This window comes from Hyperolius riggenbachi, chromosome 2, assembly GCF_040937935.1.
Source record: "Hyperolius riggenbachi isolate aHypRig1 chromosome 2, aHypRig1.pri, whole genome shotgun sequence".
In the NCBI taxonomy this organism is placed as follows: Eukaryota; Metazoa; Chordata; class Amphibia; order Anura; family Hyperoliidae; genus Hyperolius; species Hyperolius riggenbachi.
This window is the reverse complement of record NC_090647.1, coordinates 267,793,000-267,819,239: the sequence shown is the minus strand read 5'-3', so window position 1 is coordinate 267,819,239 and position 26,240 is coordinate 267,793,000. Positions and strand designations below refer to the sequence as shown.

Genomic DNA, 26,240 nt, shown 5'->3' with positions numbered 1-26,240 from the left:
GCAGATTTTAGTAGTTACTTTTATGCACTGCTACGTTTTCCAGGTATTAGGAGAGAGGTAAGATGCTCAATAATTAGGCTTCTCGTCTAGTTGGCAAGCCATAGGGCAATGAATTTTAAAAGAAAATGAGATGGGATGAGCTGGTCTTATCTGTCTTCACTGGGGATAAGTGTAGTGAACTGGTAAACAGAGATCCCGAGCGCCTGCTGGAGGTGGGATATTTTCTGGCTGGTCAGTGGATGTCACCTATGCAAATTTGTAGCGGAGTATTGTATGCTGTTAAATGTCTCTCAGAGTACCACCATGCGTTTATATTGATTTTTGCTGCAATGTTGAAACTCAAGTAGCAACTTTCAAAAAAATGACATGTTGCTTGAATATGATGTTCCTAACAGTTTATTGTTAAGTACCATAGTGTATTGAATATCACTCTAATATGAAAAGGAGCTTGATAATTCCTGATGTTGAGTTGTCAGAATTGAGATAAAGGACTATACTTTCAGGGATCATTTCTATAGTTTTTGACTGTTGGAATGTGCTCGAAAGTGTCCAAACTCACCAATCACGATGAAGAGCTAAAGTGGTTTCTCCTGAGCATGAATTGAGTGTTCAGTTCTACTTTGGTAGTAACTGTTTGCTGTTGATGACTGTTCCTGTCTTCACTTATGCGATGATTGGTGGGAGAAAACACAAACTGAGTGATTGTATTTAACTTCACAAAATAATTGATAGACTTGTGCATTGAAGTGTTGGGCTTCTGCATACATGTTATTGTCAGATTCTGGTGTTTGCTGTGTAGGTTTGAATTGTGAAAATTGTCAGGAACTAGCAATTGGTTGCTTTAGAAATATTTGTAAAATCATTTTATGGAAGCGTTGATTGTACCATTTTTTATCAGCTTTGTTTTGAAATCTGATTGACAGCTAATCTCAAACACTGACTCTTCTTAAACCCCATTTGCGATTCCTACCTTTAGCTTTGCAATCCTGTTTCACAAGCTAAATCTACCCATCCCTTTTACTAAGCTCCTAACCCTAGTAAGTAATCACCGTTTGGGCAATCTGTCCATCTTTGGTGCCTGTTCAGCTTCCATCCAACTGAAATCATTTTAGAGGGTTGACCGTACACCTGAATTTGGTTTTGCATTACCTCTAAACGGACAAACCACTGAGGCACAGGCAAAAAATGTGGTTTAGCCTGCTGCTGATCCCCAAACCTTTGGGTTCCGAACCCTCCCGCTTCTCCTGGAGAGCTCTTCTTGCAGATTTTAGTAGTTACTTTTATGCACTGCTACGTTTTCCAGGTATTAGGAGAGAGGTAAGATGCTCAATAATTAGGCTTCTCGTCTAGTTGGCAAGCCATAGGGCAATGAATTTTAAAAGAAAATGAGATGGGATGAGCTGGTCTTATCTGTCTTCACTGGGGATAAGTGTAGTGAACTGGTAAACAGAGATCCCAAGCTACATAACGCCTGCTGGAGGTGGGATATTTTCTGGCTGGTCAGTGGATGTCACCTATGCAAATTTGTAGCGGAGTATTGTATGCTGTTAAATGTCTCTCAGAGTACCACCATGCGTTTATATTGATTTTTGCTGCAATGTAGAAACTCAAGTAGCAACTTTCAAAAAAATGACATGTTGCTTGAATATGATGTTCCTAACACTTTATTGTTAAGTACCATAGTGTATTGAATATCACTCTAATATGAAAAGGAGCTTGATAATTCCTGATGTTGAGTTGTCAGAATTGAGATTAAGGACTATACTTTCAGGGATCAGTTCTATAGTTTTTGACTGTTGGAATGTGCTCGAAAGTGTCCAAACTCACCAATCACGATGAAGAGCTAAAGTGGATTCTCCTGAGCATGAATTGAGTGTTCAGTTCTACTTTGGTAGTAACTGTTTGCTGTTGATGACTGTTCCTGTCTTCACTTATGTGATGATTGGTGGGAGAAAACACAAACTGAGTGATTGTATTTAACTTCACAAAATAATTGATAGACTTGTGCATTGAAGTGTTGGGCTTCTGCATACATGTTATTGTCAGATTCTGGTGTTTGCTGTGTAGGTTTGAATTGTGAAAATTGTCAGGAACTAGCAATTGGTTGCTTTTGAAATATTTGTAAAATCATTTTATGGAAGCGTTGATTGTACCATTTTTTATCAGCTTTGTTTTGAAATCTGATTGACAGCTAATCTCAAACACTGACTCTTCTTAAACCCCATTTGCGATTCCTACCTTTAGCTTTGCAATCCTGTTTCACAAGCTAAATCTACCCATCCCTTTTACTAAGCTCCTAACCCTAGTAAGTAATCACCGTTTGGGCCATCTGTCCATCTTTGGTGCCTGTTCAGCTTCCATCCAACTGAAATCATTTTAGAGGGTTGACCGTACACCTGAATTTGTTTTTGCATTACCTCCAAACGGACAAACCACTGAGGCACAGGCAAAAAATGTGGTTTAGCCTGCTGCTCATCCCCAAACCTTCGGGTTCCGAACCCTCCCGCTTCTCCTGGAGAGCTCTTCTTGCAGATTTTAGTAGTTACTTTTATGCACTGCTACGTTTTCCAGGTATTAGGAGAGAGGTAAGATGCTCAATAATTAGGCTTCTCGTCTAGTTGGCAAGCCATAGGGCAATGAATTTTAAAAGAAAATGAGATGGGATGAGCTGGTCTTATCTGTCTTCACTGGGGATAAGTGTAGTGAACTGGTAAACAGAGATCCCGAGCTACATAACGCCTGCTGGAGGTGGGATATTTTCTGGCTGGTCAGTGGATGTCACCTATGCAAATTTGTAGCGGAGTATTGTATGCTGTTAAATGTCTCTCAGAGTACCACCAATGCGTTTATATTGATTTTTGCTGCAATGTAGAAACTCAAGTAGCAACTTTCAAAAAAATGACATGTTGCTTGAATATGATGTTCCTAACACTTTATTGTTAAGTACCATAGTGTATTGAATATCACTTTAATATGAAAAGGAGCTTGATAATTCCTGATGTTGAGTTGTCTGAATTGAGATTTAGGACTATACTTTCAGGGATCATTTCTATAGTTTTTGACTGTTGGAATGTGCTCGAAGGTGTCCAAACTCACCAATCACGATGAAGAGCTAAAGTGGTTTCTCCTGAGCATGAATTGAGTGTTCAGTTCTACTTTGGTAGTAACTGTTTGCTGTTGATGACTGTTCCTGTCTTCACTTATGTGATGATTGGTGGGAGATACACAAACTGAGTGATTGTATTTAACTTTACAAAAGAATTTATAGATTTGTGCATTGAAGTGTTGGGCTTCTGCATACATGTTATTGTCAGATTCTGGTGTTTGCTGTGTAGGTTTGAATTGTGAAAATTGTCAGGAACTAGCAATTGGTTTCTTTTGAAAAATTCGTAAGATCATTTTATGGAAGTGTTGATTGTACCATTTTTTATCAGATTTGTTTTGAAATCTAAATTAACAGCTAATCTCAAACACTGACTCTTCTTAAACCCCATTTGCGATTCCTACCTTTAGCTTTGCAATCCTGTTTCACAAGCTAAATCTACCCATCCCTTTTACTAAGCTCCTAACCCTAGTAAGTAATCACCGTTTGGGCCATCTGTCCATCTTTGGTGCCTGTTCAGCTTCCATCCAACTGAAATCATTTTAGAGGGTTGACCGTATACCTGAATTTGTTTTTGCATTACCTCCAAACGGACAAACCACTGAGGCACAGGCAAAAAATGTGGTTTAGCCTGCTGCTGATCCCCAAACCTTCGGGTTCCGAACCCTCCCGCTTCTCCTGGAGAGCTCTTCTTGCAGATTTTAGTAGTTACTTTTATGCACTGCTACGTTTTCCAGGTATTAGGAGAGAGGTAAGATGCTCAATAATTAGGCTTCTCGTCTAGTTGGCAAGCCATAGGGCAATGAATTTTAAAAGAAAATGAGATGGGATGAGCTGGTCTTATCTGTCTTCACTGGGGATAAGTGTAGTGAACTGGTAAACAGAGATCCCGAGCTACATAACGCCTGCTGGAGGTGGGATATTTTCTGGCTGGTCAGTGGATGTCACCTATGCAAATTTGTAGCGGAGTATTGTATGCTGTTAAATGTCTCTCAGAGTACCACCATGCGTTTATATTAATTTTTGCTGCAATGTAGAAACTCAAGTAGCAACTTTCAAAAAAAATGACATGTTGCTTGAATATGATGTTCCTAACACTTTATTGTTAAGTACCATAGTGTATTGAATATCACTTTAATATGAAAAGGAGCTTGATAATTCCTGATGTTGAGTTGTCTGAATTTAGATTTAGGACTATACTTTCAGGGATAATTTCTATAGTTTATGACTGTTGGAATGTGCTCGAAGGTGTCCAAACTCACCAATCACGATGAAGAGCTAAAGTGGTTTCTCCTGAGCATGAATTGAGTGTTCAGTTCTACTTTGGTAGTAACTGTTTGCTGTTGATGACTGTTCCTGTCTTCACTTATGTGATGATTGGCGGGAGAAAACACAAACTGAGTGATTGTATTTAACTTTACAAAATAATTTATAGATTTGTGCATTGAAGTGTTGGGCTTCTGCATACATGTTATTGTCAGATTCTGGTGTTTGCTGTGTAGGTTTGAATTGTGAAAATTGTCAGGAACTAGCAATTGGTTGCTTTTGAAAAATTCGTAAAATCATTTTATGGAAGCGTTGATTGTACCATTTTTTATCAGATTTGTTTTGAAATCTAAATTAACAGCTAATCTCAAACACTGACTCTTCTTAAACCCCATTTGCGATTCCTACCTTTAGCTTTGCAATCCTGTTTCACAAGCTAAAAAATGTGGTTTAGCCTGCTGCTGATCCCCAAACCTTCGGGTTCCGAACCCTCCCGCTTCTCCTGGAGAGCTCTTCTTGCAGATTTTAGTAGTTACTTTTATGCACTGCTACGTTTTCCAGGTATTAGGAGAGAGGTAAGATGCTCAATAATTAGGCTTCTCGTCTAGTTGGCAAGCCATAGGGCAATGAATTTTAAAAGAAAATGAGATGGGATGAACTGGTCTTATCTGTCTTCACTGGGGATAAGTGTAGTGAACTGGTAAACAGAGATCCCGAGCTACATAACGCCTGCTGGAGGTGGGATATTTTCTGGCTGGTCAGTGGATGTCACCTATGCAAATTTGTAGCGGAATATTGTATGCTGTTAAATGTCTCTCAGAGTACCACCATGCGTTTATATTGATTTTTGCTGCAATGTAGAAACTCAAGTAGCAACTTTCAAAAAAATGACATGTTGCTTGAATATGATGTTCCTAACACTTTATTGTTAAGTACCATAGTGTATTGAATATCACTGTAATATGAAAAGGAGCTTGATAATTCCTGATGTTGAGTTGTCTGAATTGAGATTTAGGACTATACTTTCAGGGATCATTTCTATAGTTTTTGACTGTTGGAATGTGCTCGAAGGTGTCCAAACTCACCAATCACGATGAAGAGCTAAAGTGGTTTCTCCTGAGCATGAATTGAGTGTTCAGTTCTACTTTGGTAGTAACTGTTTGCTGTTGATGACTGTTCCTGTCTTCACTTATGTGATGGTTGGTGGGAGAAAACACAAACTGAGTGATTGTATTTAACTTTACAAAATAATTTTTAGATTTGTGCATTGAAGTGTTGGGCTTCTGCATACATGTTATTGTCAGATTCTGGTGTTTGCTGTGTAGGTTTGAATTGTGAAAATTGTCAGGAACTAGCAATTGGTTGCTTTTGAAAAACTCGTTAAATCATTTTATGGAAGCGTTGATTGTACCATTTTTTATCAGCTTTGTTTTGAAATCTGATTGACAGCTAATCTCAAACACTGACTCTTCTTAAACCCCATTTGCGATTCCTACCTTTAGCTTTGCAATCCTGTTTCACAAGCTAAATCTACCCATCCCTTTTACTAAGCTCCTAACCCTAGTAAGTAATCACCGTTTGGGCCATCTGTCCATCTTTGGTGCCTGTTCAGCTTCCATCCAACTGAAATCATTTTAGAGAGTTGACCGTACACCTGAATTTGTTTTTGCATTACCTCCAAACGGACAAACCACTGAGGCACAGGCAAAAAATGTGGTTTAGCCTGCTGCTGATCCCCAAACCTTCGGGTTCCGAACCCTCCCGCTTCTCCTGGAGAGCTCTTCTTGCAGATTTTAGTAGTTACTTTTATGCACTGCTACGTTTTCCAGGTATTAGGAGAGAGGTAAGATGCTCAATAATTCGGCTTCTCGTCTAGTTGGCAAGCCATAGGGCAATGAATTTTAAAAGAAAATGAGATGGGATGAGCTGGTCTTATCTGTCTTCACTGGGGATAAGTGTAGTGAACTGGTAAACAGAGATCCCGAGCTACATAACGCCTGCTGGAGGTGGGATATTTTCTGGCTGGTCAGTGGATGTCACCTATGCAAATTTGTAGCGGAGTATTGTATGCTGTTAAATGTCTCTCAGAGTACCACCATGCGTTTATATTGATTTTTGCTGCAATGTAGAAACTCAAGTAGCAACTTTCAAAAAAAATGACATGTTGCCTGAATATGATGTTCCTAACACTTTATTGTTAAGTACCATAGTGTATTGAATATCACTCTAATATGAAAAGGAGCTTGATAATTCCTGATGTTGAGTTGTCAGAATTGAGATTTAGGATTATACTATCAGGGATTGTTTCTATAGTTTTTGACTGTTGGAATGTGCTTGAAAGTGTCCAAACTCACCAATCACGATGAAGAGCTAAAGTGGTTTCTCCTGAGCATGAATTGAGTGTTCAGTTCTATTTTGGTAGTAACTGTTTGCTGTTGATGGCTGTTCCTGTCTTCACTTATGTGATGATTGGTGGGAGAAAACACAAACTGAGTGATTGTATTTAACTTTACAAAATAATTTATAGATGTGTGCATTGAAGTGTTGGGCTTCTGCATACATGTTATTGTCAGATTCTGGTGTTTGCTGTGTAGGTTTGAATTGTGAAAATTGTCAGGAACTAGCAATTGGTTGCTTTTGAAAAATTCGTAAAATCATTTTATGGAAGGGTTGATTGTACCATTTTTTATCAGATTTGTTTTGAAATCTGATTGACAGCTAATCTCAAACACTGACTCTTCTTAAACCCCATTTGCGATTCCTACCTTTAGCTTTGCAATCCTGTTTCACAAGCTAAATCTACCCATCCCTTTTACTAAGCTTCTAACCCTAGTAAGTAATCACCGTTTGGGCCATCTGTCCATCTTTGGTGCCTGTTCAGCTTCCATCCAACTGAAATCATTTTAGAGGGTTGACCGTACACCTCAATTTGGTTTTGCATTACCTCCAAACGGACAAACCACTGAGGCACAGGCAAAAAATGTGGTTTAGCCTGCTGCTGATCCCCAAACCTTCGGGTTCCGAACCCTCCCGCTTCTCCTGGAGAGCTCTTCTTGCAGATTTTAGTAGTTACTTTTATGCACTGCTACGTTTTCCAGGTATTAGGAGAGAGGTAAGATGCTCAATAATTCGGCTTCTCGTCTAGTTGGCAAGCCATAGGGCAATGAATTTTAAAAGAAAATGAGATGGGATGAGCTGGTCTTATCTGTCTTCACTGGGGATAAGTGTAGTGAACTGGTAAACAGAGATCCCGAGCTACATAACGCCTGCTGGAGGTGGGATATTTTCTGGCTGGTCAGTGGATGTCACCTATGCAAATTTGTAGCGGAGTATTGTATGCTGTTAAATGTCTCTCAGAGTACCACCATGCGTTTATATTGATTTTTGCTGCAATGTAGAAACTCAAGTAGCAACTTTCAAAAAAAATGACATGTTGCCTGAATATGATGTTCCTAACACTTTATTGTTAAGTACCATAGTGTATTGAATATCACTCTAATATGAAAAGGAGCTTGATAATTCCTGATGTTGAGTTGTCAGAATTGAGATTTAGGATTATACTTTCAGGGATTGTTTCTATAGTTTTTGACTGTTGGAATGTGCTTGAAAGTGTCCAAACTCACCAATCACGATGAAGAGCTAAAGTGGTTTCTCCTGAGCATGAATTGAGTGTTCAGTTCTATTTTGGTAGTAACTGTTTGCTGTTGATGGCTGTTCCTGTCTTCACTTATGTGATGATTGGTGGGAGAAAACACAAACTGAGTGATTGTATTTAACTTTACAAAATAATTTATAGATGTGTGCATTGAAGTGTTGGGCTTCTGCATACATGTTATTGTCAGATTCTGGTGTTTGCTGTGTAGGTTTGAATTGTGAAAATTGTCAGGAACTAGCAATTGGTTGCTTTTGAAAAATTCGTAAAATCATTTTATGGAAGGGTTGATTGTACCATTTTTTATCAGATTTGTTTTGAAATCTGATTGACAGCTAATCTCAAACACTGACTCTTCTTAAACCCCATTTGCGATTCCTACCTTTAGCTTTGCAATCCTGTTTCACAAGCTAAATCTACCCATCCCTTTTACTAAGCTTCTAACCCTAGTAAGTAATCACCGTTTGGGCCATCTGTCCATCTTTGGTGCCTGTTCAGCTTCCATCCAACTGAAATCATTTTAGAGGGTTGACCGTACACCTCAATTTGGTTTTGCATTACCTCCAAACGGACAAACCACTGAGGCACAGGCAAAAAATGTGGTTTAGCCTGCTGCTGATCCCCAAACCTTCGGGTTCCGAACCCTCCCGCTTCTCCTGGAGAGCTCTTCTTGCAGATTTTAGTAGTTACTTTTATGCACTGCTACGTTTTCCAGGTATTAGGAGAGAGGTAAGATGCTCAATAATTAGGCTTCTCGTCTAGTTGGCAAGCCATAGGGCAATGAATTTTAAAAGAAAATGAGATGGGATGAGCTGGTCTTATCTGTCTTCACTGGGGATAAGTGTAGTGAACTGGTAAACAGAGATCCCGAGCTACATAACGCCTGCTGGAGGTGGGATATTTTCTGGCTGGTCAGTGGATGTCACCTATGCAAATTTGTAGCGGAGTATTGTATGCTGTTAAATGTCTCTCAGAGTACCACCATGCGTTTATATTGATTTTTGCTGCAATGTAGAAACTCAAGTAGCAACTTTCAAAAAAAATGACATGTTGCCTGAATATGATGTTCCTAACACTTTATTGTTAAGTACCATAGTGTATTGAATATCACTCTAATATGAAAAGGAGCTTGATAATTCCTGATGTTGAGTTGTCAGAATTGAGATTTAGGATTATACTTTCAGGGATTGTTTCTATAGTTTTTGACTGTTGGAATGTGCTTGAAAGTGTCCAAACTCACCAATCACGATGAAGAGCTAAAGTGGTTTCTCCTGAGCATGAATTGAGTGTTCAGTTCTATTTTGGTAGTAACTGTTTGCTGTTGATGGCTGTTCCTGTCTTCACTTATGTGATGATTGGTGGGAGAAAACACAAACTGAGTGATTGTATTTAACTTTACAAAATAATTTATAGATGTGTGCATTGAAGTGTTGGGCTTCTGCATACATGTTATTGTCAGATTCTGGTGTTTGCTGTGTAGGTTTGAATTGTGAAAATTGTCAGGAACTAGCAATTGGTTGCTTTTGAAAAATTCGTAAAATCATTTTATGGAAGGGTTGATTGTACCATTTTTTATCAGATTTGTTTTGAAATCTGATTGACAGCTAATCTCAAACACTGACTCTTCTTAAACCCCATTTGCGATTCCTACCTTTAGCTTTGCAATCCTGTTTCACAAGCTCAATCTACCCATCCCTTTTACTAAGCTTCTAACCCTAGTAAGTAATCACCGTTTGGGCCATCTGTCCATCTTTGGTGCCTGTTCAGCTTCCATCCAACTGAAATCATTTTAGAGGGTTGACCGTACACCTCAATTTGGTTTTGCATTACCTCCAAACGGACAAACCACTGAGGCACAGGCAAAAAATGTGGTTTAGCCTGCTGCTGATCCCCAAACCTTCGGGTTCCGAACCCTCCCGCTTCTCCTGGAGAGCTCTTCTTGCAGATTTTAGTAGTTACTTTTATGCACTGCTACGTTTTCCAGGTATTAGGAGAGAGGTAAGATGCTCAATAATTAGGCTTCTCGTCTAGTTGGCAAGCCATAGGGCAATGCGTTTTAAAAGAAAATGAGATGGGATGAGCTGGTCTTATCTGTCTTCACTGGGCATAAGTGTAGTGAACTGGTAAACAGAGATCCCGAGCTACATAACACCTGCTGGAGGTGGGATATTTTCTGGCTGGTCAGTGGATGTCACCTATGCAAATTTGTAGCGGAGTATTGTATGCTGTTAAATGTCTCTCAGAGTACCACCATGCGTTTATATTGATTTTTGCTGCAATGTAGAAACTCAAGTAGCAACTTTCAAAAAAAATGACATGTTGCCTGAATATGATGTTCCTAACACTTTATTGTTAAGTACCATAGTGTATTGAATATCACTCTAATATGAAAAGGAGCTTGATAATTCCTGATGTTGAGTTGTCAGAATTGAGATTTAGGATTATACTTTCAGGGATTGTTTCTATAGTTTTTGACTGTTGGAATGTGCTTGAAAGTGTCCAAACTCACCAATCACGATGAAGAGCTAAAGTGGTTTCTCCTGAGCATGAATTGAGTGTTCAGTTCTATTTTGGTAGTAACTGTTTGCTGTTGATGGCTGTTCCTGTCTTCACTTATGTGATGATTGGTGGGAGAAAACACAAACTGAGTGATTGTATTTAACTTTACAAAATAATTTATAGATGTGTGCATTGAAGTGTTGGGCTTCTGCATACATGTTATTGTCAGATTCTGGTGTTTGCTGTGTAGGTTTGAATTGTGAAAATTGTCAGGAACTAGCAATTGGTTGCTTTTGAAATATTTGTAAAATCATTTTATGGAAGCGTTGATTGTACCATTTTTTATCAGCTTTGTTTTGAAATCTGATTGACAGCTAATCTCAAACACTGACTCTTCTTAAACCCCATTTGCGATTCCTACCTTTAGCTTTGCAATCCTGTTTCACAAGCTAAATCTACCCATCCCTTTTACTAAGCTCCTAACCCTAGTAAGTAATCACCGTTTGGGCCATCTGTCCATCTTTGGTGCCTGTTCAGCTTCCATCCAACTGAAAATCATTTTAGAGGGTTGACCGTATACCTGAATTTGTTTTTGCATTACCTCCAAACGGACAAACCACTGAGGCACAGGCAAAAAATGTGGTTTAGCCTGCTGCTGATCCCCAAACCTTCGGGTTCCGAACCCTCCCGCTTCTCCTGGAGAGCTCTTCTTGCAGATTTTAGTAGTTACTTTTATGCACTGCTACGTTTTCCAGGTATTAGGAGAGAGGTAAGATGCTCAATAATTAGGCTTCTCGTCTAGTTGGCAAGCCATAGGGCAATGAATTTTAAAAGAAAATGAGATGGGATGAGCTGGTCTTATCTGTCTTCACTGGGGATAAGTGTAGTGAACTGGTAAACAGAGATCCCGAGCTACATAACGCCTGCTGGAGGTGGGATATTTTCTGGCTGGTCAGTGGATGTCACCTATGCAAATTTGTAGCGGAGTATTGTATGCTGTTAAATGTCTCTCAGAGTACCACCATGCGTTTATATTGATTTTTGCTGCAATGTAGAAACTCAAGTAGCAACTTTCAAAAAAATGACATGTTGCTTGAATATGATGTTCCTAACACTTTATTGTTAAGTACCATAGTGTATTGAATATCACTGTAATATGAAAAGGAGCTTGATAATTCCTGATGTTGAGTTGTCTGAATTGAGATTTAGGACTATACTTTCAGGGATCATTTCTATAGTTTTTGACTGTTGGAATGTGCTCGAAGGTGTCCAAACTCACCAATCACGATGAAGCGCTAAAGTGGTTTCTCCTGAGCATGAATTGAGTGTTCAGTTCTACTTTGGTAGTAACTGTTTGCTGTTGATGACTGTTCCTGTCTTCACTTATGTGATGGTTGGTGGGAGAAAACACAAACTGAGTGATTGTATTTAACTTTACAAAATAATGTATAGATTTGTGCATTGAAGTGTTGGGCTTCTGCATACATGTTATTGTCAGATTCTGGTGTTTGCTGTGTAGGTTTGAATTGTGAAATTTGTCAGGAACTAGCAATTGGTTGCTTTTGAAAAATTCGTAAAATCATTTTATAGAAGCGTTGATTGTACCATTTTTTATCAGATTTGTTTTGAAATCTAAATTAACAGCTAATCTCAAACACTGACTCTTCTTAAACCCCATTTGCGATTCCTACCTTTAGCTTTGCAATCCTGTTTCACAAGCTAAAAAATGTGGTTTAGCCTGCTGCTGATCCCCAAACCTTCGGGTTCCGAACCCTCCCGCTTCTCCTGGAGAGCTCTTCTTGCAGATTTTAGTAGTTATTTTTATGCACTGCTACGTTTTCCAGGTATTAGGAGAGAGGTAAGATGCTCAATAATTAGGCTTCTCGTCTAGTTGGTAAGCCATAGGGCAATACATTTTAAAAGAAAATGAGATGGGATGAGCTGGTCTTATCTGTCTTCACTGGGGATAAGTGTAGTGAACTGGTAAACAGAGATCCCGAGCTACATAACACCTGCTGGAGGTGGGATATTTTCTGGCTGGTCAGTGGATGTCACCTATGCAAATTTGTAGCGGAGTATTGTATGCTGCTAAATGTCTCTCAGAGTACCACCATGCGTTTATATTGATTTTTGCTGCAATGTAGAAACTCAAGTAGCAACTTTCAAAAAAATGACATGTTGCTTGAATATGATGTTCCTAACACTTTATTGTTAAGTACCATAGTGTATTGAATATCACTCTAATATGAAAAGGAGCTTGATAATTCCTGATGTTGAGTTGTCAGAATTGAGATTAAGGACTATACTTTCAGGGATCATTTCTATAGTTTTTGACTGTTGGAATGTGCTCGAAAGTGTCCAAACTCACCAATCACGATGAAGAGCTAAAGTGGATTCTCCTGAGCATGAATTGAGTGTTCAGTTCTACTTTGGTAGTAACTGTTTGCTGTTGATGACTGTTCCTGTCTTCACTTATGTGATGATTGGCGGGAGATACACAAACTGAGTGATTGTATTTAACTTTACAAAAGAATTTATAGATTTGTGCATTGAAGTGTTGGGCTTCTGCATACATGTTATTGTCAGATTCTGGTGTTTGCTGTGTAGGTTTGAATTGTGAAAATTGTCAGGAACTAGCAATTGGTTTCTTTTGAAAAATTCGTAAGATCATTTTATGGAAGTGTTGATTGTACCATTTTTTATCAGATTTGTTTTGAAATCTAAATTAACAGCTAATCTCAAACACTGACTCTTCTTAAACCCCATTTGCGATTCCTACCTTTAGCTTTGCAATCCTGTTTCACAAGCTAAATCTACCCATCCCTTTTACTAAGCTCCTAACCCTAGTAAGTAATCACCGTTTGGGCCATCTGTCCATCTTTGGTGCCTGTTCAGCTTCCATCCAACTGAAATCATTTTAGAGGGTTGACCGTATACCTGAATTTGTTTTTGCATTACCTCCAAACGGACAAACCACTGAGGCACAGGCAAAAAATGTGGTTTAGCCTGCTGCTGATCCCCAAACCTTCGGGTTCCGAACCCTCCCGCTTCTCCTGGAGAGCTCTTCTTGCAGATTTTAGTAGTTACTTTTATGCACTGCTACGTTTTCCAGGTATTAGGAGAGAGGTAAGATGCTCAATAATTAGGCTTCTCGTCTAGTTGGTAAGCCATAGGGCAATACATTTTAAAAGAAAATGAGATGGGATGAGCTGGTCTTATCTGTCTTCACTGGGGATAAGTGTAGTGAACTGGTAAACAGAGATCCCGAGCTACATAACACCTGCTGGAGGTGGGATATTTTCTGGCTGGTCAGTGGATGTCACCTATGCAAATTTGTAGCGGAGTATTGTATGCTGTTAAATGTCTCTCAGAGTACCACCATGCGTTTATATTGATTTTTGCTGCAATGTAGAAACTCAAGTAGCAACTTTCAAAAAAATGACATGTTGCTTGAATATGATGTTCCTAACACTTTATTGTTAAGTACCACAGTGTATTGAATATCACTTTAATATGAAAAGGAGCTTGATAATTCCTGATGTTGAGTTGTCTGAATTGAGATTTAGGACTATACTTTCAGGGATCATTTCTATAGTTTTTGACTGTTGGAATGTGCTCGAAGGTGTCCAAACTCACCAATCACGATGAAGAGCTAAAGTGGTTTCTCCTGAGCATGAATTGAGTGTTCAGTTCTACTTTGGTAGTAACTGTTTGCTGTTGATGACTGTTCCTGTATTCACTTATGTGATGGTTGGTGGGAGAAAACACAAACTGAGTGATTGTATTTAACTTTACAAAATAATTTTTAGATTTGTGCATTGAAGTGTTGGGCTTCTGCATACATGTTATTGTCAGATTCTGGTGTTTGCTGTGTAGGTTTGAATTGTGAAAATTGTCAGGAACTAGCAATTGGTTGCTTTTGAAAAACTCGTTAAATCATTTTATGGAAGCGTTGATTGTACCATTTTTTATCAGCTTTGTTTTGAAATCTGATTGACAGCTAATCTCAAACACTGACTCTTCTTAAACCCCATTTGCGATTCCTACCTTTAGCTTTGCAATCCTGTTTCACAAGCTAAATCTACCCATCCCTTTTACTAAGCTCCTAACCCTAGTAAGTAATCACCGTTTGGGCCATCTGTCCATCTTTGGTGCCTGTTCAGCTTCCATCCAACTGAAATCATTTTAGAGAGTTGACCGTACACCTGAATTTGTTTTTGCATTACCTCCAAACGGACAAACCACTGAGGCACAGGCAAAAAATGTGTTTTAGCCTGCTGCTGATCCCCAAACCTTCGGGTTCCGAACCCTCCCGCTTCTCCTGGAGAGCTCTTCTTGCAGATTTTAGTAGTTATTTTTATGCACTGCTACGTTTTCCAGGTATTAGGAGAGAGGTAAGATGCTCAATAATTAGGCTTCTCGTCTAGTTGGTAAGCCATAGGGCAATACATTTTAAAAGAAAATGAGATGGGATGAGCTGGTCTTATCTGTCTTCACTGGGGATAAGTGTAGTGAACTGGTAAACAGAGATCCCGAGCTACATAACACCTGCTGGAGGTGGGATATTTTCTGGCTGGTCAGTGGATGTCACCTATGCAAATTTGTAGCGGAGTATTGTATGCTGTTAAATGTCTCTCAGAGTACCACCATGCGTTTATATTGATTTTTGCTGCAATGTAGAAACTCAAGTAGCAACTTTCAAAAAAATGACATGTTGCTTGAGTATGATGTTCCTAACACTTTATTGTTAAGTACCATAGTGTATTGAATATCACTCTAATATGAAAAGGAGCTTGATAATTCCTGATGTTGAGTTGTCAGAATTGAGATTAAGGACTATACTTTCAGGGATCATTTCTATAGTTTTTGACTGTTGGAATGTGCTCGAAAGTGTCCATACTCACCAATCACGATGAAGAGCTAAAGTGGATTCTCCTGAGCATGAATTGAGTGTTCAGTTCTACTTTGGTAGTAACTGTTTGCTGTTGATGACTGTTCCTGTCTTCACTTATGTGATGATTGGCGGGAGAAAACACAAACTGAGTGATTGTATTTAACTTCACAAAATAATTTTTAGATTTGTGCATTGAAGTGTTGGGCTTCTGCATACATGTTATTGTCAGATTCTGGTGTTTGCTGTGTAGGTTTGAATTGTGAAAATTGTCAGGAACTAGCAATTGGTTGCTTTTGAAATATTTGTAAAATCATTTTATGGAAGCGTTGATTGTACCATTTTTTATCAGCTTTGTTTTGAAATCTGATTGACAGCTAATCTCAAACACTGACTCTTCTTAAACCCCATTTGCGATTCCTACCTTTAGCTTTGCAATCCTGTTTCACAAGCTAAATCTACCCATCCCTTTTACTAAGCTCCTAACCCTAGTAAGTAATCACCGTTTGGGCCATCTGTCCATCTTTGGTGCCTGTTCAGCTTCCATCCAACTGAAATCATTTTAGAGGGTTGACCGTACACCTGAATTTGTTTTTGCATTACCTCCAAACGGACAAACCACTGAGGCACAGGCAAAAAATGTGGTTTAGCCTGCTGCTGATCCCCAAACCTTCGGGTTCCGAACCCTCCCGCTTCTCCTGGAGAGCTCTTCTTGCAGATTTTAGTAGTTACTTTTATGCACTGCTACGTTTTCCAGGTATTAGGAGAGAGGTAATATGCTCAATAATTAGGCTTCTCGTCTAGTTGGCAAGCCATAGGGCAATGAATTTTAAAAGAAAATGAGATGGGTTGAGCTGGTCTTATCTGTCTTCACTGGGGATAAGTGTAGTGAACTGGTAAACAGAGATCCCGAGCTACATAACGCCTGCTGGAGGTGGGATATTTTCTGGCTGGTCAGTGGATGTCACCTATGCAAATTTGTAGCGGAGTATTGTATGCTGTTAAATGTCTCTCAGAGTACCACCATGCGTTTATATTGATTTTTGCTGCAATGTAGAAACTCAAATAGCAACTTTCAAAAAAATGACATGTTGCTTGAATATGATGTTCCTAACACTTTATTGTTAAGTACCATAGTGTATTGAATATCACTTTAATATGAAAAGGAGCTTGATAATTCCTGATGTTGAGTTGTCAGAATTGAGATTTAGGACTTTACTTTCAGGGATCATTTCTATAGTTTTTGACTGTTGAAATGTGCTCGAAGGTGTCCAAACTCACCAATCACGATGAAGAGCTAAAGTGGTTTCTCCTGAGCATGAGTTGAGTGTTCAGTTCTACTTTGGTAGGAACTGTTTGCTGTTGATGACTGTTCCTGTCTTCACTTATGTGATGATTAGCGAGAGAAAACACAAACTGAGTGATTGTATTTAACTTTACAAAATTATTTTTAGATTTGTGCATTGAAGTGTTGGGCTTCTACATACATGTTATTGTCAGATTCTGGTGTTTGCTGTGTAGGTTTGAATTGTGAAAATTGTCAGGAACTAGCAATTGGTTGTTTTTGAAAAATTCATAAAATCATTTTATGGAAGCGTTGATTGTACCATTTTTTATCAACTTTGTTTTGAAATCTGATTGACAGCTAATCTCAAACACTGACTCTTCTTAAACCCCATTTGCGATTCCTACCTTTAGCTTTGCAATCCTGTTTCACAAGCTAAATCTACCCATCCCTTTTACTAAGCTCCTAACCCTAGTAAGTAATCAACGTTTGGGCCATCTGTCCATCTTTGGTGCCTGTTCAGCTTCCATCCAACTGAAATCATTTTAGAGGGTTGACCGTATACCTGAATTTGTTTTTGCATTACCTCCAAACGGACAAACCACTGAGGCACAGGCAAAAAATGTGGTTTAGCCTGCTGCTGATCCCCAAACCTTCGGGTTCCGAACCCTCCCGCTTCTCCTGGAGAGCTCTTCTTGCAGATTTTAGTAGTTACTTTTATGCACTGCTACGTTTTCCAGGTATTAGGAGAGAGGTAAGATGCTCAATAATTAGGCTTCTCGTCTAGTTGGTAAGCCATAGGGCAATGCATTTTAAAAGAAAATGAGATGGGATGAGCTGGTCTTATCTGTCTTCACTGGGGATAAGTGTAGTGAACTGGTAAACAGAGATCCCGAGCTACGTAACACCTGCTGGAGGTGGGATATTTTCTGGCTGGTCAGTGGATGTCACCTATGCAAATTTGTAGCGGAGTATTGTATGCTGTTAAATGTCTCTCAGAGTACCACCATGCATTTATATTGATTTTTGCTGCAATGTAGAAACTCAAGTAGCAACTTTCAAAAAAATGACATGTTGCTTGAATATGATGTTCCTAACACTTTATTGTTAAGTACCATAGTGTATTGAATATCACTCTAATATGAAAAGGAGCTTGATAATTCCTGATGTTGAGTTGTCAGAATTGAGATTTAGGACTATACTTTCAGGGATCATTTCTATAGTTTTTGACTGTTGGAATGTGCTTGAAGGTGTTCAAACTCACCAATCACGATGAAGAGCTAAAGTGGTTTCTCCTGAGCATGAATTGAGTGTTCAGTTCTACTTTGGTAGTAACTGTTTGCTGTTGATGACTGTTCCTGTCTTCACTTATGTGATGATTGGCGGGAGAAAACACAAACTGAGTGATTGTATTTAACTTTACAAAATAATTTTTAGATTTGTGCATTGAAGTGTTGGGCTTCTGCATACATGTTATTGTCAGATTCTGGTGTTTGCTGTGTAGATTTGAATTGTGAAAATTGTCAGGAACTAGCAATTGGTTGCTTTTGAAAAATTCGTAAAATCATTTTATGGAAGCGTTGATTGTACCATTTTTTATCAGCTTTGTTTTGAAATCTGATTGACAGCTAATCTCAAACACTGACTCTTCTTAAACCCCATTTGCGATTCCTACCTTTAGCTTTGCAATCCTGTTTCACAAGCTAAATCTACCCATCCCTTTTACTAAGCTCCTAACCCTAGTAAGTAATCACCGTTTGGGCCATCTGTCCATCTTTGGTGCCTGTTCAGCTTCCATCCAACTGAAATCATTTTAGAGGGTTGACTGTATACCTGAATTTGTTTTTGCATTACCTCCAAACGGACAAACCACTGAGGCACAGGCAAAAAATGTGGTTTAGCCTGCTGCTGATCCCCAAACCTTCGGGTTCCGAACCCTCCCGCTTCTCCTGGAGAGCTCTTCTTGCAGATTTTAGTAGTTACTTTTATGCACTGCTACGTTTTCCAGGTATTAGGAGAGAGGTAAGATGCTCAATAATTAGGCTTCTCGTCTAGTTGGCAAGCCATAGGGCAATGAATTTTAAAAGAAAATGAGATGGGATGAGCTGGTCTTATCTGTCTTCACTGGGGATAAGTGTAGTGAACTGGTAAACAGAGATCCCGAGCTACATAACGCCTGCTGGAGGTGGGATATTTTCTGGCTGGTCAGTGGATGTCACCTATGCAAATTTGTAGCGGAGTATTGTATGCTGTTAAATGTCTCTCAGAGTACCACCATGCGTTTATATTGATTTTTGCTGCAATGTAGAAACTCAAGTAGCAACTTTCAAAAAAATGACATGTTGCTTGAATATGATGTTCCTAACACTTTATTGTTAAGTACCATAGTGTATTGAATATCACTTTAATATGAAAAGGAGCTTGATAATTCCTGATGTTGAGTTGTCAGAATTGAGATTTAGGACTATACTTTCAGGGATCATTTCAATAGTTTTTGACTGTTGGAATGTGCTCGAAGGTGTCCAAACTCACCAATCACGATGAAGAGCTAAAGTGGTTTCTCCTGAGCATGAATTGAGTGTTCAGTTCTACTTTGGTAGTAACTGTTTGCTGTTGATGATTGTTCCTGTCTTCACTTATGTGATGGTTGGTGGGAGAAAACACAAACTGAGTGATTGTATTTAACTTTACAAAATAATTTTTAGATTTGTGCATTGAAATGTTGGGCTTCTGCATACATGTTATTGTCAGATTCTGGTGTTTGCTGTGTAGGTTTGAATTGTGAAAATTGTCAGGAACTAGCATTTGGTTGCTTTTGAAAAATTCGTAAAATCATTTTATAGAAGCGTTGATTGTACCATTTTTTATCAGATTTGTTTTGAAATCTAAATTAACAGCTAATCTCAAACACTGACTCTTCTTAAACCCCATTTGCGATTCCTACCTTTAGCTTTGCAATCCTGTTTCACAAGCTAAAAAATGTGGTTTAGCCTGCTGCTGATCCCCAAACCTTCGGGTTCCGAACCCTCCCGCTTCTCCTGGAGAGCTCTTCTTGCAGATTTTAGTAGTTACTTTTATGCACTGCTACGTTTTCCAGGTATTAGGAGAGAGGTAAGATGCTCAATAATTAGGCTTCTCGTCTAGTTGGCAAGCCATAGGGCAATGAATTTTAAAAGAAAATGAGATGGGATGAGCTGGTCTTATCTGTCTTCACTGGGGATAAGTGTAGTGAACTGGTAAACAGAGATCCCGAGCTACATAACGCCTGCTGGAGGTGGGATATTTTCTGGCTGGTCAGTGGATGTCACCTATGCAAATTTGTAGCGGAGTATTGTATGCTGTTAAATGTCTCTCAGAGTACCACCATGCGTTTATATTGATTTTTGCTGCAATGTAGAAACTCAAGTAGCAACTTTCAAAAAAATGACATGTTGCTTGAATATAATGTTCCTAACACTTTATTGTTAAGTACCATAGTGTATTGAATATCACTCTAATATGAAAAGGAGCTTGATAATTCCTGATGTTGAGTTGTCTGAGTTGAGATTTAGGATTATATTTTCTAGGGTCATTTGTATAGTTTTTGACTGTTGGAATGTGCTAGAAAGTGTCCAAACTCACCAATCACGATGAAGAGCTAAAGTGGATTCTCCTGAGCATGAATTGAGTGTTCAGTTCTACTTTGGTAGTAACTGTTTGCTGTTGATGACTGTTCCTGTCTTCACTTATGTGATGATTGGCGGGAGAAAACACAAACTGAGTGATTGTATTTAACTTCACAAAATAATTGATAGATTTGTGCATTGAAGTGTTGGGCTTCTGCATACATGTTATTGTCAGATTCTGGTGTTTGCTGTGTAGGTTTGAATTGTGAAAATTGTAAGGAACTAGCAATTGGTTGCTTTTGAAATATTTGTAAAATCATTTTATGGAAGCGTTGATTGTACCATTTTTTATCAGCTTTGTTTTGAAATCTGATTGACAGCTAATCTCAAACACTGACTCTTCTTAAACCCCATTTGCGATTCCTACCTTTAGCTTTGCAATCCTGTTTCACAAGCTAAATCTACCCATCCCTTTTACTAAGCTCCTAACCCTAGTAAGTAATCAACGTTTGGGCCATCTGTCCATCTTTGGTGCCTGTTCAGCTTCCATCCAACTGAAATCATTTTAGAGGGTTGACCGTATACCTGAATTTGTTTTTGCATTACCTCCAAACGGACAAACCACTGAGGCACAGGCAAAAAATGTGGTTTAGCCTGCTGCTGATCCCCAAACCTTCGGGTTCCGAACCCTCCCGCTTCTCCTGGAGAGCTCTTCTTGCAGATTTTAGTAGTTACTTTTATGCACTGCTACGTTTTCCAGGTATTAGGAGAGAGGTAAGATGCTCAATAATTAGGCTTCTCGTCTAGTTGGTAAGCCATAGGGCAATGCATTTTAAAAGAAAATGAGATGGGATGAGCTGGTCTTATCTGTCTTCACTGGGGATAAGTGTAGTGAACTGGTAAACAGAGATCCCGAGCTACGTAACACCTGCTGGAGGTGGGATATTTTCTGGCTGGTCAGTGGATGTCACCTATGCAAATTTGTAGCGGAGTATTGTATGCTGTTAAATGTCTCTCAGAGTACCACCATGCATTTATATTGATTTTTGCTGCAATGTAGAAACTCAAGTAGCAACTTTCAAAAAAATGACATGTTGCTTGAATATGATGTTCCTAACACTTTATTGTTAAGTACCATAGTGTATTGAATATCACTCTAATATGAAAAGGAGCTTGATAATTCCTGATGTTGAGTTGTCAGAATTGAGATTTAGGACTATACTTTCAGGGATCATTTCTATAGTTTTTGACTGTTGGAATGTGCTTGAAGGTGTTCAAACTCACCAATCACGATGAAGAGCTAAAGTGGTTTCTCCTGAGCATGAATTGAGTGTTCAGTTCTACTTTGGTAGTAACTGTTTGCTGTTGATGACTGTTCCTGTCTTCACTTATGTGATGATTGGCGGGAGAAAACACAAACTGAGTGATTGTATTTAACTTTACAAAATAATTTTTAGATTTGTGCATTGAAGTGTTGGGCTTCTGCATACATGTTATTGTCAGATTCTGGTGTTTGCTGTGTAGATTTGAATTGTGAAAATTGTCAGGAACTAGCAATTGGTTGCTTTTGAAAAATTCGTAAAATCATTTTATGGAAGCGTTGATTGTACCATTTTTTATCAGCTTTGTTTTGAAATCTGATTGACAGCTAATCTCAAACACTGACTCTTCTTAAACCCCATTTGCGATTCCTACCTTTAGCTTTGCAATCCTGTTTCACAAGCTAAATCTACCCATCCCTTTTACTAAGCTCCTAACCCTAGTAAGTAATCACCGTTTGGGCCATCTGTCCATCTTTGGTGCCTGTTCAGCTTCCATCCAACTGAAATCATTTTAGAGGGTTGACTGTATACCTGAATTTGTTTTTGCATTACCTCCAAACGGACAAACCACTGAGGCACAGGCAAAAAATGTGGTTTAGCCTGCTGCTGATCCCCAAACCTTCGGGTTCCGAACCCTCCCGCTTCTCCTGGAGAGCTCTTCTTGCAGATTTTAGTAGTTACTTTTATGCACTGCTACGTTTTCCAGGTATTAGGAGAGAGGTAAGATGCTCAATAATTAGGCTTCTCGTCTAGTTGGCAAGCCATAGGGCAATGAATTTTAAAAGAAAATGAGATGGGATGAGCTGGTCTTATCTGTCTTCACTGGGGATAAGTGTAGTGAACTGGTAAACAGAGATCCCGAGCTACATAACGCCTGCTGGAGGTGGGATATTTTCTGGCTGGTCAGTGGATGTCACCTATGCAAATTTGTAGCGGAGTATTGTATGCTGTTAAATGTCTCTCAGAGTACCACCATGCGTTTATATTGATTTTTGCTGCAATGTAGAAACTCAAGTAGCAACTTTCAAAAAAATGACATGTTGCTTGAATATGATGTTCCTAACACTTTATTGTTAAGTACCATAGTGTATTGAATATCACTTTAATATGAAAAGGAGCTTGATAATTCCTGATGTTGAGTTGTCAGAATTGAGATTTAGGACTATACTTTCAGGGATCATTTCAATAGTTTTTGACTGTTGGAATGTGCTCGAAGGTGTCCAAACTCACCAATCACGATGAAGAGCTAAAGTGGTTTCTCCTGAGCATGAATTGAGTGTTCAGTTCTACTTTGGTAGTAACTGTTTGCTGTTGATGACTGTTCCTGTCTTCACTTATGTGATGGTTGGTGGGAGAAAACACAAACTGAGTGATTGTATTTAACTTTACAAAATAATTTTTAGATTTGTGCATTGAAATGTTGGGCTTCTGCATACATGTTATTGTCAGATTCTGGTGTTTGCTGTGTAGGTTTGAATTGTGAAAATTGTCAGGAACTAGCATTTGGTTGCTTTTGAAAAATTCGTAAAATCATTTTATAGAAGCGTTGATTGTACCATTTTTTATCAGATTTGTTTTGAAATCTAAATTAACAGCTAATCTCAAACACTGACTCTTCTTAAACCCCATTTGCGATTCCTACCTTTAGCTTTGCAATCCTGTTTCACAAGCTAAAAAATGTGGTTTAGCCTGCTGCTGATCCCCAAACCTTCGGGTTCCGAACCCTCCCGCTTCTCCTGGAGAGCTCTTCTTGCAGATTTTAGTAGTTACTTTTATGCACTGCTACGTTTTCCAGGTATTAGGAGAGAGGTAAGATGCTCAATAATTAGGCTTCTCGTCTAGTTGGCAAGCCATAGGGCAATGAATTTTAAAAGAAAATGAGATGGGATGAGCTGGTCTTATCTGTCTTCACTGGGGATAAGTGTAGTGAACTGGTAAACAGAGATCCCGAGCTACATAACGCCTGCTGGAGGTGGGATATTTTCTGGCTGGTCAGTGGATGTCACCTATGCAAATTTGTAGCGGAGTATTGTATGCTGTTAAATGTCTCTCAGAGTACCACCATGCGTTTATATTGATTTTTGCTGCAATGTAGAAACTCAAGTAGCAACTTTCAAAAAAATGACATGTTGCTTGAATATAATGTTCCTAACACTTTATTGTTAAGTACCATAGTGTATTGAATATCACTCTAATATGAAAAGGAGCTTGATAATTCCTGATGTTGAGTTGTCTGAGTTGAGATTTAGGATTATATTTTCTAGGGTCATTTGTATAGTTTTTGACTGTTGGAATGTGCTAGAAAGTGTCCAAACTCACCAATCACGATGAAGAGCTAAAGTGGATTCTCCTGAGCATGAATTGAGTGTTCAGTTCTACTTTGGTAGTAACTGTTTGCTGTTGATGACTGTTCCTGTCTTCACTTATGTGATGATTGGCGGGAGAAAACACAAACTGAGTGATTGTATTTAACTTCACAAAATAATTGATAGATTTGTGCATTGAAGTGTTGGGCTTCTGCATACATGTTATTGTCAGATTCTGGTGTTTGCTGTGTAGGTTTGAATTGTGAAAATTGTAAGGAACTAGCAATTGGTTGCTTTTGAAATATTTGTAAAATCATTTTATGGAAGCGTTGATTGTACCATTTTTTATCAGCTTTGTTTTGAAATCTGATTGACAGCTAATCTCAAACACTGACTCTTCTTAAACCCCATTTGCGATTCCTACCTTTAGCTTTGCAATCCTGTTTCACAAGCTAAATCTACCCATCCCTTTTACTAAGCTCCTAACCCTAGTAAGTAATCACCGTTTGGGCCATCTGTCCATCTTTGGTGCCTGTTCAGCTTCCATCCAACTGAAATCATTTTAGAGGGTTGACCGTACACCTGAATTTGTTTTTGCATTACCTCCAAACGGACAAACCACTGAGGCACAGGCAAAAAATGTGGTTTAGCCTGCTGCTGATCCCCAAACCTTCGGGTTCCGAACCCTCCCGCTTCTCCTGGAGAGCTCTTCTTGCAGATTTTAGTAGTTACTTTTATGCACTGCTACGTTTTCCAGGTATTAGGAGAGAGGTAATATGCTCAATAATTAGGCTTCTCGTCTAGTTGGTAAGCCATAGGGCAATGAATTTTAAAAGAAAATGAGATGGGTTGAGCTGGTCTTATCTGTCTTCACTGGGGATAAGTGTAGTGAACTGGTAAACAGAGATCCCGAGCTACATAACGCCTGCTGGAGGTGGGATATTTTCTGGCTGGTCAGTGGATGTCACCTATGCAAATTTGTAGCGGAGTATTGTATGCTGTTAAATGTCTCTCAGAGTACCACCATGCGTTTATATTGATTTTTGCTGCAATGTAGAAACTCAAGTAGCAACTTTCAAAAAAATGACATGTTGCTTGAATATGATGTTCCTAACACTTTATTGTTAAGTACCATAGTGTATTGAATATCACTTTAATATGAAAAGGAGCTTGATAATTCCTGATGTTGAGTTGTCAGAATTGAGATTTAGGACTTTACTTTCAGGGATCAATTCTATAGTTTTTGACTGTTGGAATGTGCTCGAAGGTGTCCAAACTCACCAATCACGATGAAGAGCTAGAGTGGTTTCTCCTGAGCATGAATTGAGTGTTCAGTTCTACTTTGGTAGGAACTGTTTGCTGTTGATGACTGTTCCTGTCTTCACTTATGTGATGATTAGCGGGAGAAAACTCAAACTGAGTGATTGTATTTAACTTTACAAAATAATTTTTAGATTTGTGCATTGAAGTGTTGGGCTTCTGCATACATGTTATTGTCAGATTCTGGTGTTTGCTGTGTAGGTTTGAATTGTGAAAATTGTCAGGAACTAGCAATTGGATGCTTTTGAAAAATTCATAAAATCATTTTATGGAAGCGTTGATTGTACCATTTTTTATCAGCTTTGTTTTGAAATCTGATTGACAGCTAATCTCAAACACTGATTCTTCTTAAACCCCATTTGCGATTCCTACCTTTAGCTTTGCAATCCTGTTTCACAAGCTAAATCTACCCATCCCTTTTACTAAGCTCCTAACCCTAGTAAGTAATCACCGTTTGGGCCATCTGTCCATCTTTGGTGCCTGTTCAGCTTCCATCCAACTAAAATCATTTTAGAGGGTTGACCGTATACCTGAATTTGTTTTTGCATTACCTCCAAACGGACAAACCACTGAGGCACAGGCAAAAAATGTGGTTTAGCCTGCTGCTGATCCCCAAACCTTCGGGTTCCGAACCCTCCCGCTTCTCCTGGAGAGCTCTTCTTGCAGATTTTAGTAGTTATTTTTATGCACTGCTACGTTTTCCAGGTATTAGGAGAGAGGTAAGATGCTCAATAATTAGGCTTCTCGTCTAGTTGGTAAGCCATAGGGCAATACATTTTAAAAGAAAATGAGATGGGATGAGCTGGTCTTATCTGTCTTCACTGGGGATAAGTGTAGTGAACTGGTAAACAGAGATCCCGAGCTACATAACACCTGCTGGAGGTGGGATATTTTCTGGCTGGTCAGTGGATGTCACCTATGCAAATTTGTAGCGGAGTATTGTATGCTGTTAAATGTCTCTCAGAGTACCACCATGCATTTATATTGATTT

At 38.9% G+C, this 26,240-nt stretch overlaps 1 protein-coding gene and 21 non-coding genes across 29 annotated transcripts in view; all 22 read left to right on the top strand.

Moving 5' to 3' along the window:
* Nucleotides 1-26,240, top strand: part of TEX14 (testis expressed 14, intercellular bridge forming factor) — a 477,154-nt gene that overhangs the window by 218,961 nt on the left and 231,953 nt on the right. The gene's annotated exons all lie outside the window — the stretch shown is intronic.
* LOC137554858 (small nucleolar RNA U3) lies at nt 488-703 on the top strand. Its single transcript, XR_011027574.1, has one exon. It is a non-coding gene; the product is annotated as a small nucleolar RNA U3 (small nucleolar RNA).
* On the top strand, nt 1,756-1,971 carry LOC137554901 (small nucleolar RNA U3). The gene has a single exon (XR_011027616.1). It is a non-coding gene; the product is annotated as a small nucleolar RNA U3 (small nucleolar RNA).
* Nucleotides 3,025-3,239, top strand: LOC137554927 (small nucleolar RNA U3). Its single transcript, XR_011027640.1, has one exon. It is a non-coding gene; the product is annotated as a small nucleolar RNA U3 (small nucleolar RNA).
* LOC137554870 (small nucleolar RNA U3) lies at nt 4,294-4,509 on the top strand. The gene has a single exon (XR_011027586.1). It is a non-coding gene; the product is annotated as a small nucleolar RNA U3 (small nucleolar RNA).
* LOC137554853 (small nucleolar RNA U3) lies at nt 5,383-5,598 on the top strand. Its single transcript, XR_011027569.1, has one exon. It is a non-coding gene; the product is annotated as a small nucleolar RNA U3 (small nucleolar RNA).
* Nucleotides 6,652-6,867, top strand: LOC137555010 (small nucleolar RNA U3). The gene has a single exon (XR_011027719.1). It is a non-coding gene; the product is annotated as a small nucleolar RNA U3 (small nucleolar RNA).
* LOC137554977 (small nucleolar RNA U3) lies at nt 7,921-8,136 on the top strand. Its single transcript, XR_011027688.1, has one exon. It is a non-coding gene; the product is annotated as a small nucleolar RNA U3 (small nucleolar RNA).
* LOC137554976 (small nucleolar RNA U3) lies at nt 9,190-9,405 on the top strand. Its single transcript, XR_011027687.1, has one exon. It is a non-coding gene; the product is annotated as a small nucleolar RNA U3 (small nucleolar RNA).
* On the top strand, nt 10,459-10,674 carry LOC137554975 (small nucleolar RNA U3). Its single transcript, XR_011027686.1, has one exon. It is a non-coding gene; the product is annotated as a small nucleolar RNA U3 (small nucleolar RNA).
* On the top strand, nt 11,728-11,943 carry LOC137554882 (small nucleolar RNA U3). The gene has a single exon (XR_011027597.1). It is a non-coding gene; the product is annotated as a small nucleolar RNA U3 (small nucleolar RNA).
* LOC137554907 (small nucleolar RNA U3) lies at nt 12,817-13,031 on the top strand. The gene has a single exon (XR_011027621.1). It is a non-coding gene; the product is annotated as a small nucleolar RNA U3 (small nucleolar RNA).
* Nucleotides 14,085-14,300, top strand: LOC137554879 (small nucleolar RNA U3). The gene has a single exon (XR_011027594.1). It is a non-coding gene; the product is annotated as a small nucleolar RNA U3 (small nucleolar RNA).
* Nucleotides 15,353-15,568, top strand: LOC137554866 (small nucleolar RNA U3). Its single transcript, XR_011027582.1, has one exon. It is a non-coding gene; the product is annotated as a small nucleolar RNA U3 (small nucleolar RNA).
* On the top strand, nt 16,621-16,836 carry LOC137554925 (small nucleolar RNA U3). The gene has a single exon (XR_011027638.1). It is a non-coding gene; the product is annotated as a small nucleolar RNA U3 (small nucleolar RNA).
* LOC137554841 (small nucleolar RNA U3) lies at nt 17,889-18,104 on the top strand. The gene has a single exon (XR_011027557.1). It is a non-coding gene; the product is annotated as a small nucleolar RNA U3 (small nucleolar RNA).
* On the top strand, nt 19,157-19,372 carry LOC137554918 (small nucleolar RNA U3). The gene has a single exon (XR_011027632.1). It is a non-coding gene; the product is annotated as a small nucleolar RNA U3 (small nucleolar RNA).
* LOC137555004 (small nucleolar RNA U3) lies at nt 20,246-20,461 on the top strand. The gene has a single exon (XR_011027713.1). It is a non-coding gene; the product is annotated as a small nucleolar RNA U3 (small nucleolar RNA).
* Nucleotides 21,514-21,729, top strand: LOC137554840 (small nucleolar RNA U3). The gene has a single exon (XR_011027556.1). It is a non-coding gene; the product is annotated as a small nucleolar RNA U3 (small nucleolar RNA).
* Nucleotides 22,782-22,997, top strand: LOC137554930 (small nucleolar RNA U3). Its single transcript, XR_011027643.1, has one exon. It is a non-coding gene; the product is annotated as a small nucleolar RNA U3 (small nucleolar RNA).
* On the top strand, nt 23,871-24,086 carry LOC137555003 (small nucleolar RNA U3). The gene has a single exon (XR_011027712.1). It is a non-coding gene; the product is annotated as a small nucleolar RNA U3 (small nucleolar RNA).
* LOC137554936 (small nucleolar RNA U3) lies at nt 25,139-25,354 on the top strand. Its single transcript, XR_011027649.1, has one exon. It is a non-coding gene; the product is annotated as a small nucleolar RNA U3 (small nucleolar RNA).